Source organism: Rhamphochromis sp. 'chilingali', assembly GCF_963969265.1.
Source record: "Rhamphochromis sp. 'chilingali' genome assembly, chromosome: 9".
Lineage (NCBI taxonomy): Eukaryota > Metazoa > Chordata > Actinopteri > Cichliformes > Cichlidae > Rhamphochromis > Rhamphochromis sp. 'chilingali'.
The window spans coordinates 14,091,547-14,105,096 of record NC_137936.1 but is presented as its reverse complement, the minus strand read 5'-3'; the positions used below and the strand labels follow the sequence as shown (position 1 = coordinate 14,105,096).

The following is a 13,550-nucleotide window of genomic DNA, read 5'->3' as shown; positions in this document are numbered from 1 at the left end:
ATAGTTCATAATTACAATTCAATTAAAAACGTGAAAAAAATAGTTTTGCACGTGTGGAAGCTAAGCTTGGCCAAATTATGAATGTAATGTAAAGGTCTCCCCAGCCTTCACATTATAAAGCAGTGGAAGCCCTCTATGGGTTTGTTTGGGTACTGCAGCATCAGCAGGGACAGCGGCGGCAGAGCGCCTCCTCCCTCCCTCCCTCCCTCCCTCCCTCTCTCCCTCCCTCCTACTCCTGGAGCCGGAGCTGCATTCCTCTCCTCTCCGCTCCATTCACACGCAGGGAGCCGCCGGAGAGAGAGCAGACCCGCTCTGTGACCAGTGTGGAAATGTCCACAAGTTTTGGAATTTAAAACCATGGCGAGGATATCTACCCCAAGGATCACTTGAACCTGTAAGTACCGCGAAAACTCTGGAGCAGGGCTCTTTTCGCGTGGAAGGAGCAGTTTTTGGTGGAAATATTGCGCTTACATTCCCCCCCTTCTGTATTGACACCGTGTGGTGAGTTTGGGGTTGTGTTTCGTCTCTTTTCCCCAACGTCTTCCCAGCTCGCGCTGTGTGGTTTCTCCACGAGTTTGCCGGGGAGAAAGGTGGAGGCTTGTGGCTCCGACCAAAGGCAGCCGTGGAAAGCCGTGCGGACGGAGGACCTGTAGAGAGATATCTACTTATTTAGGTGTGCGCTGGTGTGTGTAGACTTGCGTTTCTGTGTTGCGCTGTGTTGAATGTGCGCCCCGGTGTGACCACCAGCCGGATTGGAAACACAGAAGCGCACACACAGACACACACAAACTGTTAAAACTGCGGATATTTTGAGCTCGCGCGCCGCTTTAGCTAACTCTATTACTCTATTGCCTCGCGCTGAACACCTGGTGCTTTGAGAGAAAAAAGGGGATGGTTGCGGGGTTTTTTTTTTAAGTATCCGCGGGTTTTGGTGCAGTGTGTTGAGTTTTTCTCTGCTTGAAGCACGGCTGTTGAATTAAAAATAAGAGTTTTTGGGAGAATGGGAAAAGGAGGAGGGGGGGAAGCAAACTACCGGCACCGGGCTAACGCGGACCAGCTCGCAGCCTAATCTGGCTCAGAGTGCGCCGGGCGGTTGCATTGCCTCGGAGGAGGAATGCCACCACCATACATAATTACAGGTATTCAAGGAGCTGACACTCACTGTCGCCTGGGTAAATAATCGGGGGGAGTCTGAAGAGTCTGCCTGGCCTTAAACGTTTTATTATTATTTTTTTAATGTTATTTATTTATTGTTTTTTTTATGTTTGACTGCCCCGGCTTTAATAAATGGACCTAAGGGAGGAGTTGTGTTAGATTTCTCTAGGGAACAAGGTAGTACCCCCCCCCCCCCCCCCCACCCTTCTAAAAAATAAACAAATAAATAAAGCGATTCCCGTATTAGCTTTAAAATAATTAGAAATTGTATGTCGGCGTGATGTGATTGGGCCATTAATCTGCAAACCAGTTTGTGGCAATTTGCGAGCTTTGTTATTCGACGGCAATTGAATTCCTCTCTTCTGAGCAGGGATGGAGTGGTGAGGGCTGTCTGTGGGTGTGTTTGAGTGCGCATCGGTTGTCAGCTATTGAAAATGCTCTCATTGCTCTATCGGATTCTCCTCAGTTCTATTTTTTAATCAAATCCTGGTTAACCAAATTAGTCTACCCACCCCGACCCCCGCACGCAGCATGAATTCATTTGGAGCCCGTTTTAAACATGCATTCATGAATCATATTAGATGAGTAAAGGCTTAGAGATAATTTGAACCTTTTTTCGGGGTGGTGGGGTGCAAGACTGGGGGTTAATGAGAAAAGTCACATCTGTGTTCCTTAAATATTTGCGCGTGGGTGTATCATCTGCACATCGTGGCACCCGTCGGACGATTTTACTACATGTGGCACCCCCTGGAATAGACAGAGGCGGTTTGTGTGTGATGATGGCATAATTCTGTATTAGAGGTGGTGTGACCCTGTTTGGCCTGAGATAGGGGAAGCAACAGTTTGTTATTGACAGTTCAATGAAATGACATGCATTCACATGTAAATACTGTGGGATTTCAACCATGACATGAGTGTTTGTTTAAGAGGTGGTGCCTAGACACAAGGCTTTAAATCACTTAACCACAGGACCAGGGACATCTCACCAGCTGCACAACACAAGCATACTGAACATGTCAAAATCAAAACTGGCATTATTCACACCAGCGTGTGACTGACAGAGAGGAACCAAAGGCATCATTGACTTTTTTTGTGTGCAAACAATGACCTTTTTCTTATTTAGCAGCGACGGGGCTTGAAATGACAAAAAGCTCAGTGTAGTTCTCCTAGTGACAAAAAAAATCTTCAAGTGATTATGGATATAATAATATGCTCATGATTACACATGTGCATGTTTAGACATGCCCAAACAACTGCCTGTTTTGACCCTAATCTATGAGAAATGGGAGGATCTCACCTACGTGATTGTTTCTTTGTTGTTTCAAAAAGTCCCACTAGTCCAAATGTCATCTTGTACGGCATTAACATGAAAGCTGGCAACCCAGCCAGAAAATTACAAGCAATTTCCCTCAATCTTCCCTAATTATGATACAGATCTGCCCCACAATAGAGCAGCAGTGTCGTGAATTTTCAAAGTCTGCCCTGTCCAGTCTGCCTGCTGCCGTTTGCCGCTGTGAAGAGTAAATCTGTGATGTCCAAACTTTGGAATTCGAGCTGACATGTGCTCTTTGCACCCCTCTGGTCCGGCCTTTGTGTGGCTCCCCCCACGTCGCATTGCTCCGGACGTTTCAGTGAGCGGCATATTTAAGGTCTAATTAGATTGTAGATGGATGACGAAGCAGAGGGGTTGCGCTAAAGTGAGGACTGAATTGCATCTTGGCATGCTGTAAGACTGAGCTTGATATATTTTTGCTTTACTGCTTATATTGATAGAGGATTTTAGAAAAGGAAATAAAAACAAGGATTTGAAATAAATTCCTGCAGACACACATGGGACTTTCTCAGCTGGAGTGAAAAACTACTTCACTGGGTTAAGGAAATTGTTTATATATGGGAAAGGACTTTCACAGTGTAACTGTATTCTTGAGGGTATGCTGCACTATGATTCATGGCTTTCATGCAGTGGGAAGATATATGCACTGTGTTTGCACTCACAGTTTTGTAGTCTGTGTGTTGCTACACTGCAGAATCCAGGTCCTTTTCCGGTGTTCCTCAATGTTTGACCAGTGTAACATCCTCAACTTTTAGGCATTTCCTACTCTCTGCCTCCACTTTTCTGCTGCTCTTCCTGGCTCCAGCCTCATGCTGCCACTCAGACTTCCTTTCCTAGTCCGTTCTTGCCACCGACACCCCCCAAATCGAACACTTTCCCTCTTCTCCAGCAAAGTTACACCTTGTCAGGTTGCATGCCGATTCTCCTCTCCTCTGGTCTCCCTTTTCTTCCTCCTCCTAGAGAGAGACTGGACTAGCAGGCCAGGCCAGGCTTCTCTGTCTGTTTCACAACTGGCTCCTCACTATGTTTCATTTACGAGATGGCTAGTCTTCATTGTTTGCCAGTGCCTGTCCATTGATGCCCCTTTGGCTCAGTGAAGAAGCGTTTACTACTAACTGAAACGGGATCCCCTCTTGAACTGAAACAGTGGTTATGTCAGAGAGTGTCACGTACACAGTAGTGTTAACTCTGCCCCACCCCCCCCATGTGTGACTGAGGGCTTTTTTGGCTCAGCGATGTTGTAATGCAATATCTGCTTTCATATCACAGCCGGTGGAGATGGCATGTTTTTATTACATGAGTTTTCATTTGTGTCAGTCTTGCTAAAGAGGTTAGGCAGAGAGGTATGTTGCCTGCTGGGTTCTGTTAAACTAGTGTTTATTTATTTATTTATTTATTTATTTCGTTGCACGTCTTGATCTTTTCTTCCTTCTTTGCTTCCGTCACGTCCTGCCCAGCCTCTCCGTCGGTCACCTCCCTATATCTCTTTCTGAGCCTTTCCCTTCCTGTCTTTCCATCAGTATTTTACTTAGGCTCTCCAGGGTTTCTGTGATGCCCTGAGGTGAGGAGCCACTCAGCAACAGCAATATTAAAAAGCACGAAAGAGGGTCCAGCAGTAGGGCTCTACCCGAAGGCCATGCTGTGCACACACACACACACACACACTCACAGCTCTCATGGTGCTAACACCTATCCAGCCGACAAGCCTTAATATGAAATAAATTCACTCGCCAATACCTGGCGGGCCTGTCTTGACTGACTGCTCAAATAGGAATGACCTCCATTTGGCCCAAATAAGAAGCTGGGATTGAGAGTCAGTGGGCGGTGTTGAACTACAAAGTGCTGGTGCATTACGAATCATATCAAGAGGTGAGTTTGCAGGTGAGCCGGCAGCATAAACCCTCATCAGTGCCAATCAGAGGCAAATTTAAAGGTAGACTGAGCTATCTGCAAGCTTCATCAAAGTTTTTGCAAAAAAAAAAGGGGGGGTGTGGGAGGGGGGTGATCAGGTGTGACAGCTTTATTTTGGTCTCGGGGAAACTGGCTGAACTAGAAAGGATGCATAAAGTGAGTGGTTGTGGAATTTAAATGAGGGCTCAGGCTGTACTGTTTGATGCTCTGACCATTAAAAACCCAAAATCCTTGTTGCATGCCTTACTATAGTATAGCTGATTCAATATGACCACTGTGAGCAGAGCAGAAATGTCTGCAGTCTGAAAATGGCTTTTTTCTTTCTTTGAGGAAGGCAGCTTTAGTTTCTCCGCCGTGCTCATCCAAGTGAACTGTCTGTTATGTATAATTAATTTTCTCCTCTCTCCCAGTTTATTTTTATCGCTCACTTTTAACCGTTTCTTCAAAGGACCCCTCCCCCGCTTCCGTCTTCCTCAGTGCCTGCTGAAAGTGACAGCTGCTCGGGTACAGGGATGCTTTTTGAAGCAGGCACTGAAAAGGCCACTCACTCAAGACAACTCGGAATAGAAAAATCTCTGCCGTTCTGACAGTATCAAAACCACTCCTGCTAATCTGGCTGCAAATTGAAAGAAGCTCCAGTGTTAGTCTGTGCTGCATGTTGGGGAACAGAGTTTACATGGCTCCCTTTATTGTTCAAAGATTTGTTGGTTGGTTTGCTTACAATGCAAGGCAGAGGGACAAGACTGACTTAAGTAGGGCAAGAAGAAATTTTGTCGTTCACTGTTATGTGCATACTCACATTTCTCGAGGACAATACTGCGATGAGTTTATTTTCAAAGAAAGTCAAATTGACAATCCCTCATTTCATTTGTGGGAAAGACTCATCCCAACCAAAGCGAACCAGTGTCATTGGCTGTATTTGACCCTCGACCCCCAGCATGTCACTACTTGGATTGAGTTACAGTCATTCCGAAGGTCCCAGCGATGCAGAATTAAGCTCGTTCCACTTCTGACCTAGTGGCCTTGTCTAGAATCCCACTACACCTGCAGCTAGTGGGCACAACCTCAGCATATGAGGCTTCCTACCTGGCAGGCTAATGCTCTTGTCAGCAGTCTGTCTTCCCCCATCAGACACTGACTCAGACGGGCAGCTTGGGTCTGATTGTTGCAGACGGACCAAAAAAAGGAAAAGAAAAAAGGTTTCTCTTGTTGCTTTTTCGCTTATAAAAAGAGAGCGAGTCTGGTATTGATCTGGAAATCATCATTCCTTCCTGTAATCTCATCTCATGTCATCTATATTGTTTAATAATTTTATTGATGAGGTGTGCATCTGACAGGTTGAGTTGCACTTAATATTTTCCTGGATTAGCATCTGTGAAGTGAGGCTTCCTAGAATCATAGTTATTGTTACTTAATGTGAATCTCAAATTTTTTTCTTTTTCTTTTATGAACAGTATGTTAGAACTGAGAATTAAGTCACAGACATAGAGGGTATCCCACATACCCCTAGTGTCTGCCTTCCTAAATTTACTCTTAGCAGGAACAACCAATTTCCCTAGTTTATAGGGCAAAATTCTAACCTTTGAATGGCTTCTATCTGGAGCCTGTCAGTATAAGTAGCAGAAATTGTGTCTTGCGGATGCTGAGATAGTCTCAGTTTAGATGAGGGAGCCTACTGGTTGTTTACTGTGCTCACTAGAGTCTGTCTGCCTCTTCAGGCATGTTTGGCTTGTTAATGAGAACCACTGTGTGAGAGAGGAGGCAGTGCACTGTGGGTGTGTGCCTGTGCATGTATTTGCATTGAGATAAGCAGCACACCGTTGATGTGCACACTGTATCTTAACATATTTGTGCACGTGAAAGTGAAAAGACCTCTGGTTTAATGTAAGGTAACTCTCCACTGTTGTAAAGGAGATGAAATGGTGAAGAGTTTTCACTGGCATGTAGTTATTGAATGTTTTGATTAATGTAATGGTGCAGTAACTCATAATTGCGTACTTCTTTTTCATCCATCTCAGTCATAGTATCTGCTGTGTCGTTATTGCTGTCTTGCATCCTTCTACTTGCTTAACACACACACCCCTCCTGGTTTCTGTTGTGTTTACCAAGGGGAATCTTAAATAATTCAAATGGTCTGTACTCCCCAGCCATGTAAATAAGACCTAATAGAAGGAAGGCTTTTGAAAAGAGCCACATGGCTGTGGGCTAGCCTGTAAATCAGCTAGATGCCTGTCTGGGCTCTTTATTGTGTCTGTGTTGGGACTAGCAGTAACCTCCATGTTAGCGGAAGGAAGGACAACTCATTCCACAGAGGTCAGCAGTTTGGTGACTGTGCCCCCGAGGCAGCGGTGGGCATTGAAGAAATGTGTGCATATCCATGTAGGACACAGGTAAATGTACCCTCTCTCTAGTCCCTTAGTTGCGTTCAGGTTCAGGTTTGTGTGACACACACAGACACGCATGCTATGCCTCATAAACCATACACTCTGATGTCAGCACCTGCATGTGTGTTTACCAGATGGAGATAAGTGCTCATTTATTCATTTTGTTTACCAGTAATTTTTTCCCCTGAGTGCTTGGCACTCATTAGATGTCGGCTGGTGCTTTTGGCTAGCTTGGTGTGTGTGTGTGTGTGTGTGTTTGTCTGTGTGTGTGTTTGGAGAGGGCAGACTCTTTGCAGAAAACCAGTCAATCATGGGGACAGAGAAAAAAAGAAAAAAACATTTTGCTCTTTCAACATAACAGAAAAAGCAGTTAGCCTTCTTAAATCCGCTATGCTATCCCACTTCAGCTGCAAAAAGAAGGGTAGGTTTTGAGTAGCTTTAGCCTAAATCACTTTGGAGCGCTTCCCAGCTTCTCACCTCTCCACGTTTAACTCCCAGTAGCCAATTTTCTAAAACAGGGCCAAGTGGGACCTGTCAGGTTTTGGGACAAGCTCAATTTTTTAAGCTATGGTTAAAAGCAGTATTGCTTCTCTTGAAACTCTAGCCCAGATGAAAAATGATTTCTGTTAAAACAGCACTCCAAAAGAACCACTGAAATTATTTTTAAAAGAAAACTGGAACATAAATAAAAGTGCAAACCTTTTACAGTAAATAGCCCTGTTTGTAGTTGAAACCAGGCCACTTACTCCACACGCCTAATCACAATGTTATGTGTCTGTCTAAGAAATGGTTTCCCGATATTCATGTCCCTGTGCTTATGGTGAAGTTGACTTGTCACATAGAAAATGTAGCCTGAAACTCCTCTTAAAATGGTGAAGAAGCAGCATAGAATATCCTACACCTCCTCCTTCTTCACTCCTTTTTTATTTCCACAGCCTCTTTGTCAGCTTTCTTTGTACCCTTCACAAAGGGTTAAAGAGGGAGAAGTGATGAGTAGCCCACTGAGTCTGGCCTCTATTGTATGTTGGGATTGTGCCACTGCATAGCATGTCGACTATAGACACATGTACATGGGACTTTTCTGATTTCACAGGGACTACGGTTACCCCGTAATACGACGCTCACCTGCTGCAGAGTTATGCAGATATGAGACACGTGTATTTTATGAGCTCACTCAGTGGAAAAATGTTGTTTTCATATTTTTCTTTTGCATAGTATTTTTCACTTTTGAACTATACTGTACTCGAAGCTTGATGCACACTGTGCACCTTAGATCACGTTCCTAGCATTTCACAGCTTCAGAGGAAAGTTTTCGGGATGCTGCAGAAATACTTTGTTTTGCTTCTCTTCTGTCAGTGGAACCATGTGCTTGAGGACTATAAAATCTCATTCCCCTCTCTTTTCTACCTTACATACCTTGTTAAGGAGAAAACCACAGACAGCATGGTGTGCAGAACACTGGTGACTGCTCAGTCCAATTCTTTTAGCAGACCTGTGTTGCCTCCATGTAATAACGGCACAAATCCTGGGGGTTCTTTTAAGTTGTCTCTCTGTCCTCGACCACCTGCAGAGAAAAAGCAAACCGACAGGGGCACACTGGGAATAAGTGCTCCAGGCCAGACAATGGCGGACCGCCAGGAAGGGGGTGGGGTGCAGGTTGTAGCCAGAAATAGAAGAAGAGCAGGAGGAGGAGCAGGGCTCCAAACTTTGAGGAGGGGTGGGAAAAGAGAGGTCAAATGTTACAATGATCTGTACTTTGAAGGTGGAGTAGAGCCATGGAGGTTTTATTGCCAGTGCTCTGTTGTTGCTTTTTGCCCATTCTGGGGTGAACCTCTGGTCTGCTACTGCATTATGGGGAGGGGCATATAGATGGGTCTGGATGTGAGCCACACATTGCTATCCCATGATGTCTTCAGTTGCGCTTGGTCACCTCTGACCTCTTCTTCCAGCAGTTGTTGCATTGGTCAGCAGCTTGCCTGGCCCCACATAAAGAGGCGTAGAGTAGCAAGGAACATCTTTGCTTCAGTGAGTCTGTTTTTTTTCAGCTTCTAGATTTTCTAGGCTGGATAATGAGGCAGAGCATGTGACGAAACAGCCAGCAAACACGAAGGAATGCATCAGCGATACCATTCCGTTTCAAATGAAATGGGGTGTGGAGCTTGTGCCTGGTGATGTGCTTGAGCTGGGAGGAGTTGCTTCCTTTCACTCAGTCTTTTCTCTCGAGACTGTCCTCCCTCTGCCTTACCAAGATTTCCTTGGTTTCCATTGCATGTGAAGGAATGCGGCTGTTCTGGTTGATCAGCTCAGCTCTTCATTGTTTTCAGAGTGTGACCTTGTTTGGTTCTCGGGATCAGCTTGACATGGCCTCTGGTGCACTTGCAGACGTACTCTGCGTGTCCTCTGACACATGACAAATCGTATTTGTCTAACTGGCACTTCAGGCAATACCAAATGTTAGCTCAAAAACAATGGAATGACCAATAACCAAAACCAGTGGTTACATTTAAAATGGACATGTCTGAAATTTGTAGCTTTTTCCAAACCCAAGTTATCATCAAGTTGGAGCATCTTTTAGTCACTGGCACACATCTCATGAAGACATTTTAAGGAACAAGCTGTTTTTAGTTTTTCTTTCTTTCTTTTTTTTCAGTTAGACACACCTCATTCTCCCCTCAACAATCACTGCCGCAGTGAAACTTGGCCACAGCACAGACACATTTTCAAAAGTAACCCATCTCCCAGTCTGCTTGTAGCTGCATCAACATAAAAGTGTTTAGATTTGTGAAAGGGCGGGATATTAAGAATCTGAACAAAACGACGCCAGAGCCTGCACCTCGGCCAGAAAGAGCTGAGGGAAAAGAATAAGACAGCCGAGGAATAAGGGAGGGAACTTGGCAGCGCTAACTAACTCGGAACAGCAACAAGACAGCTCGCACCGAAAAATACTAAATAATATTGCTGCAGTGAGCAGCTTTTGTATTCAAAGCAGGGCAAGGAAGAGAAGAGAGTGGTGGGAAAGAAGGATGACAAAAAATAGAGAGGAGCTGATTCAAACTTTAATTAAAGTCTGAACACAGCACTGGAACAGCTGCTGTTGCTTGTGCCACCCCGCCACACTGGCTTTGCGGCTTTTTTTTTCTCTTCTTTTTTCTATTCGGAAGCCAAACAGATGTTATGAGGGGGTGGTGACTTTATCGGACGAAAGGGTTTGTTTTCAGGGAAGAGGAGGAAATTAAACTCTCCCACTGTTAGAACAGTGCTTTTAGTAAATCATTGTGGACACTGTGCACAGCAGTGGTAACTATGACCGTCTGATATCTTATCTCACGCATTATATTATGGTCCTTTCAGACGAGCGTTAAACTGACTCTTTTAAATGAAGAAAATTTTGTATTTAGAAAGTGTCATGTTCGATTTTCTTTTTTTTGTTTAAAGGTGATTGTGGCAGTTTATTGTCATATAGACATTATTACGTCTGTCACGTCATCCGCTGAATTTGCCAGCTATATTCAGCGGAGCCATATGTTAAACTTTCAGGTGCTATTCACACCAGCCATCACTGTGTAGAGTATCAGCCCGCCCCCCACCCCGTGTGATCCAGATGTCTGTCATCATCAGTGTGGTAAAATCCCATTTGGTTGGGCTCGCTCACCTCCCTTATCGGCGTCTGTCTCTCCATCTCTCTCCCTCTTTCTCTTTCTGTCACTCTTCTATGGAGGACGTGATGAAAATGGCTGTTTAATCATGCAGAGAGGTCAACCAATCAAAGGGCCTAGGCCGGGTGATTTAAAGGCCTATTCAGAGCACAGCTGGAGGGAGAGAGAAAGGGGGGGTGAGAGGAAGAACGAGAGAGCTACAGAGAGAGATGGGCTGGGGTTTGATTGCTGTATGCCACAGGCCAGCTCTCATCCACTTACCTCTGGTCTCATTTCACTAATAATTGTCCCTGATAGATTGATGTTATAGACAGGAGATTAGTGAATGGAGTAGGTAGAGGGCAGATAGGCAAAAAGATGCCGCAATGGCAAGCCGACCTGTCTGTTTGGAGAGTCGCGTACACGCCAAACAGCAGAGGAGACCCCTGTTTTCCTCCAATTAACGGCTTCCACTCTTGCTACAGAGCGTACCCGTTTCACACAGATACACAGTTTGAAGACGAGGCAGTTCTCACCTGAATGTCCATGGGTGAGAGTGACAGATGGTTGGGAGGAGCAGGGGAAGTGAAGACAGACAGAAGTGTTGATTGTGTCCGGTCTTTAAGCCTCGTTTCCACACTCACGCCCTCAACTGCCCCGGTATCAAGTTCATGGTACAGGTACTGATATGCACAGTTAATTCATGTTTCACCATTTATTGTAAACATCCATCATTGCTGTCCACATAAGATACATTAAAGCTAAACATATTTTTTCTTTTAGGAGTTTAACAGTATTAAATTTCATGTTGTTAAAGTACAGTAAGCCTCTTCCTGTAGTGTAACCTTTTGCCTGCCCAGCGCAAGAATATTGTGTGTGTTTGTGTTCACAGTGGATTCACAAAGAAAGATTGAAAGGAATTTCCCCTGGTCCTGACAGGGGTATTGCCTGATCAACTTTATTGAATCAAGAGTATTGACTTCAGCTTCTGTTCTCATGTCATCCTGACATGACAATTTTCCACAAGGTGTCCGGTGAAGCTAAATGTTTCAAAGGGACGTCAGTCACTCCTGCCCTGTTTTAATGCTTGTCTCCCTTCAGTGTGTGCACTTGTGTCTGTCACTGTTATTTAATTTTTTGTTTCCAGTGAGTTGAGGACTGCTGAGCTGGTCAGTAGGCTCACATTAACTTTATTATGTGTCTAATTATACAGAGCTGATATTTGGCTGCTTCCACTGCAGTTAAATTAACAACCTGCTAAGTAAATTTTTGTTTTTGGTTCAGTTTGTGTGCTCTGATGCATGATGCTGTCTGCTTCTGCTTTGAAAGTTTCCAAACACTGCACAACTCAGTGCTGCAAAGACACAAATGAGAGCTACAGCGGCCCCGGTTCTTTTTCTAGTTCTTTGCAAAGCTGCAAAAATATGCAGTAATAGGATGATCTCTGCTCACTCGACACGCAAGTTGTCAGAGAGAAAGAATGTAAAGAGAAAACAATGAGAAGTGTTGACATGACTCTTTAAATCATGCTTTGGTGGTGAATGTACAAAACTATGGCGCAACCTGCACGTGACATATGCTTCTGCAGAAATGTGACTGTGTCATGCGACACAGATAAGAACAGCTGTGGTTTGGGCCATGTAAGTCAGTAACGTATGTCAATGCAAGGGATTAAAGATGTTTCAGCATGTCAGAATACCATACTAAAACACAGTATTCCACCAATGCAATTCTTTCAGAGCTTCATCGCACTTTGTTTAATGAGGGCAGATTCACTTGTTCAAATTTATGGAACCAGATCCCAGATATATAAGATTAGCATCTATAGACCTAAGAATGAATTCAATGTAGGGAATCCACAAGGCGAATTGCCAAGTATAAATCAAATTTGAGTTCTTCGCTTGCATTAGCACTAGAATGTCTGATGAGAGGCTGATGAAGCAGCGCTCTCGACACTCCAGTACTCAAATCAAGAATCGATTAATCACAGTGCGTAAAATGTCAGAAAATGGTTGATCGAAGTGATAATTTTCTGGAGCCCAAGGTTGAAAGCAGTGGTTGGTTGCTTCGTCTTAAACCGCTGTTTGAAAAAGATCCTAAATTTAGTGTGACACCAAATGGGCAGATGCAGAAAGTAATTTCATTTGAAAAAGCTGGAGTCTGTCCATTGGCCACTCAGCTGTGATTTAGAGCTTCCTTTTCTTTGTCTTCTGTGGAATCTCTTAAGGACAGAGAAGGTTTGGGGACAAGTTTTCACATCTGCATCGCAGCTGCAATGTTGGGCTGCAGGGATTTTGTTACTCCGTGCTCACCGTGTCTCTGCTTGTGTTTCTGATATAGCCAATAGTATTTGTGGAGTACCACTCCAGCAGATAGGTGGCCTCTTGCTCTCTCTCTTTCTCTCTCTTTCTCTCCCTCTTTTTCTCTCCTTTACACACTCTCTCTCTCCCTCTCCCTCCCTTCCCTTCTCTATGACCTTGCGTTGGCGTGTGCTGATGAGCGCTGAGTGGATACACTCATGAGTGGTGTGTGTGGATGTGTGTGAGGGGCTAGAGAAACTGTAGGAGCTCCATTTGTTGTGTAAATGCAAGCCGCTAATTGACTGCCGGGCACGCAGCCTCTCCTTCAGAGGCTGAACCCTGCCCTCCGTCGGGACCCGGGGATCCTGCCAGGGGAATGTTTGCCCCCTCTCTCTCTCTCTCACTCACACACACACACACACACACACACACACACACACACACACACACACACACACACACACACACACACACACGCTCCCAACAGCCTCCCTTTCTTTCTTTTCCTCTGCTGGAGCAGGCCTGGCACAGGGCCAGAGTGAGGATGGGCACAGCGCAGGCCTCTCTGTTCTCTTGCTGTCTGTCTCTGTGTCGAGATCTCTTAATGAAAATATACACTGCATTTTCACATAATAACATGCGCTGTTTTTGAGCACACTCCTTATTTCCATTTTTTAAATGGTCAACCGTCTCCTTATATCATATGATACTAGCTACATTTGATATTTGTTTTTTCAAAGAAGCAGAATATGGGAAATCTTTATGAATAGGTAAAGTCTCACTGGCATTAGTTACACAGACTTAATGCCACAGGAAGATGAAGAAATTCTCA

At 44.6% G+C, this 13,550-nt stretch overlaps 1 protein-coding gene across 4 annotated transcripts in view; it reads left to right on the top strand.

The window, feature by feature from the left end:
- Nucleotides 1-270: 270 nt before the first annotated feature.
- Nucleotides 271-13,550, top strand: part of plxna1b (plexin A1b) — a 184,468-nt gene continuing 171,188 nt past the window's right edge. For all 4 annotated transcript variants that reach the window (XM_080892383.1, XM_080892381.1, XM_080892382.1 and 1 more), the window contains exon 1: nt 271-394. The gene's annotated coding sequence lies outside the window, so the exon portion shown is untranslated. The remainder of the gene's footprint in view (nt 395-13,550) is intronic.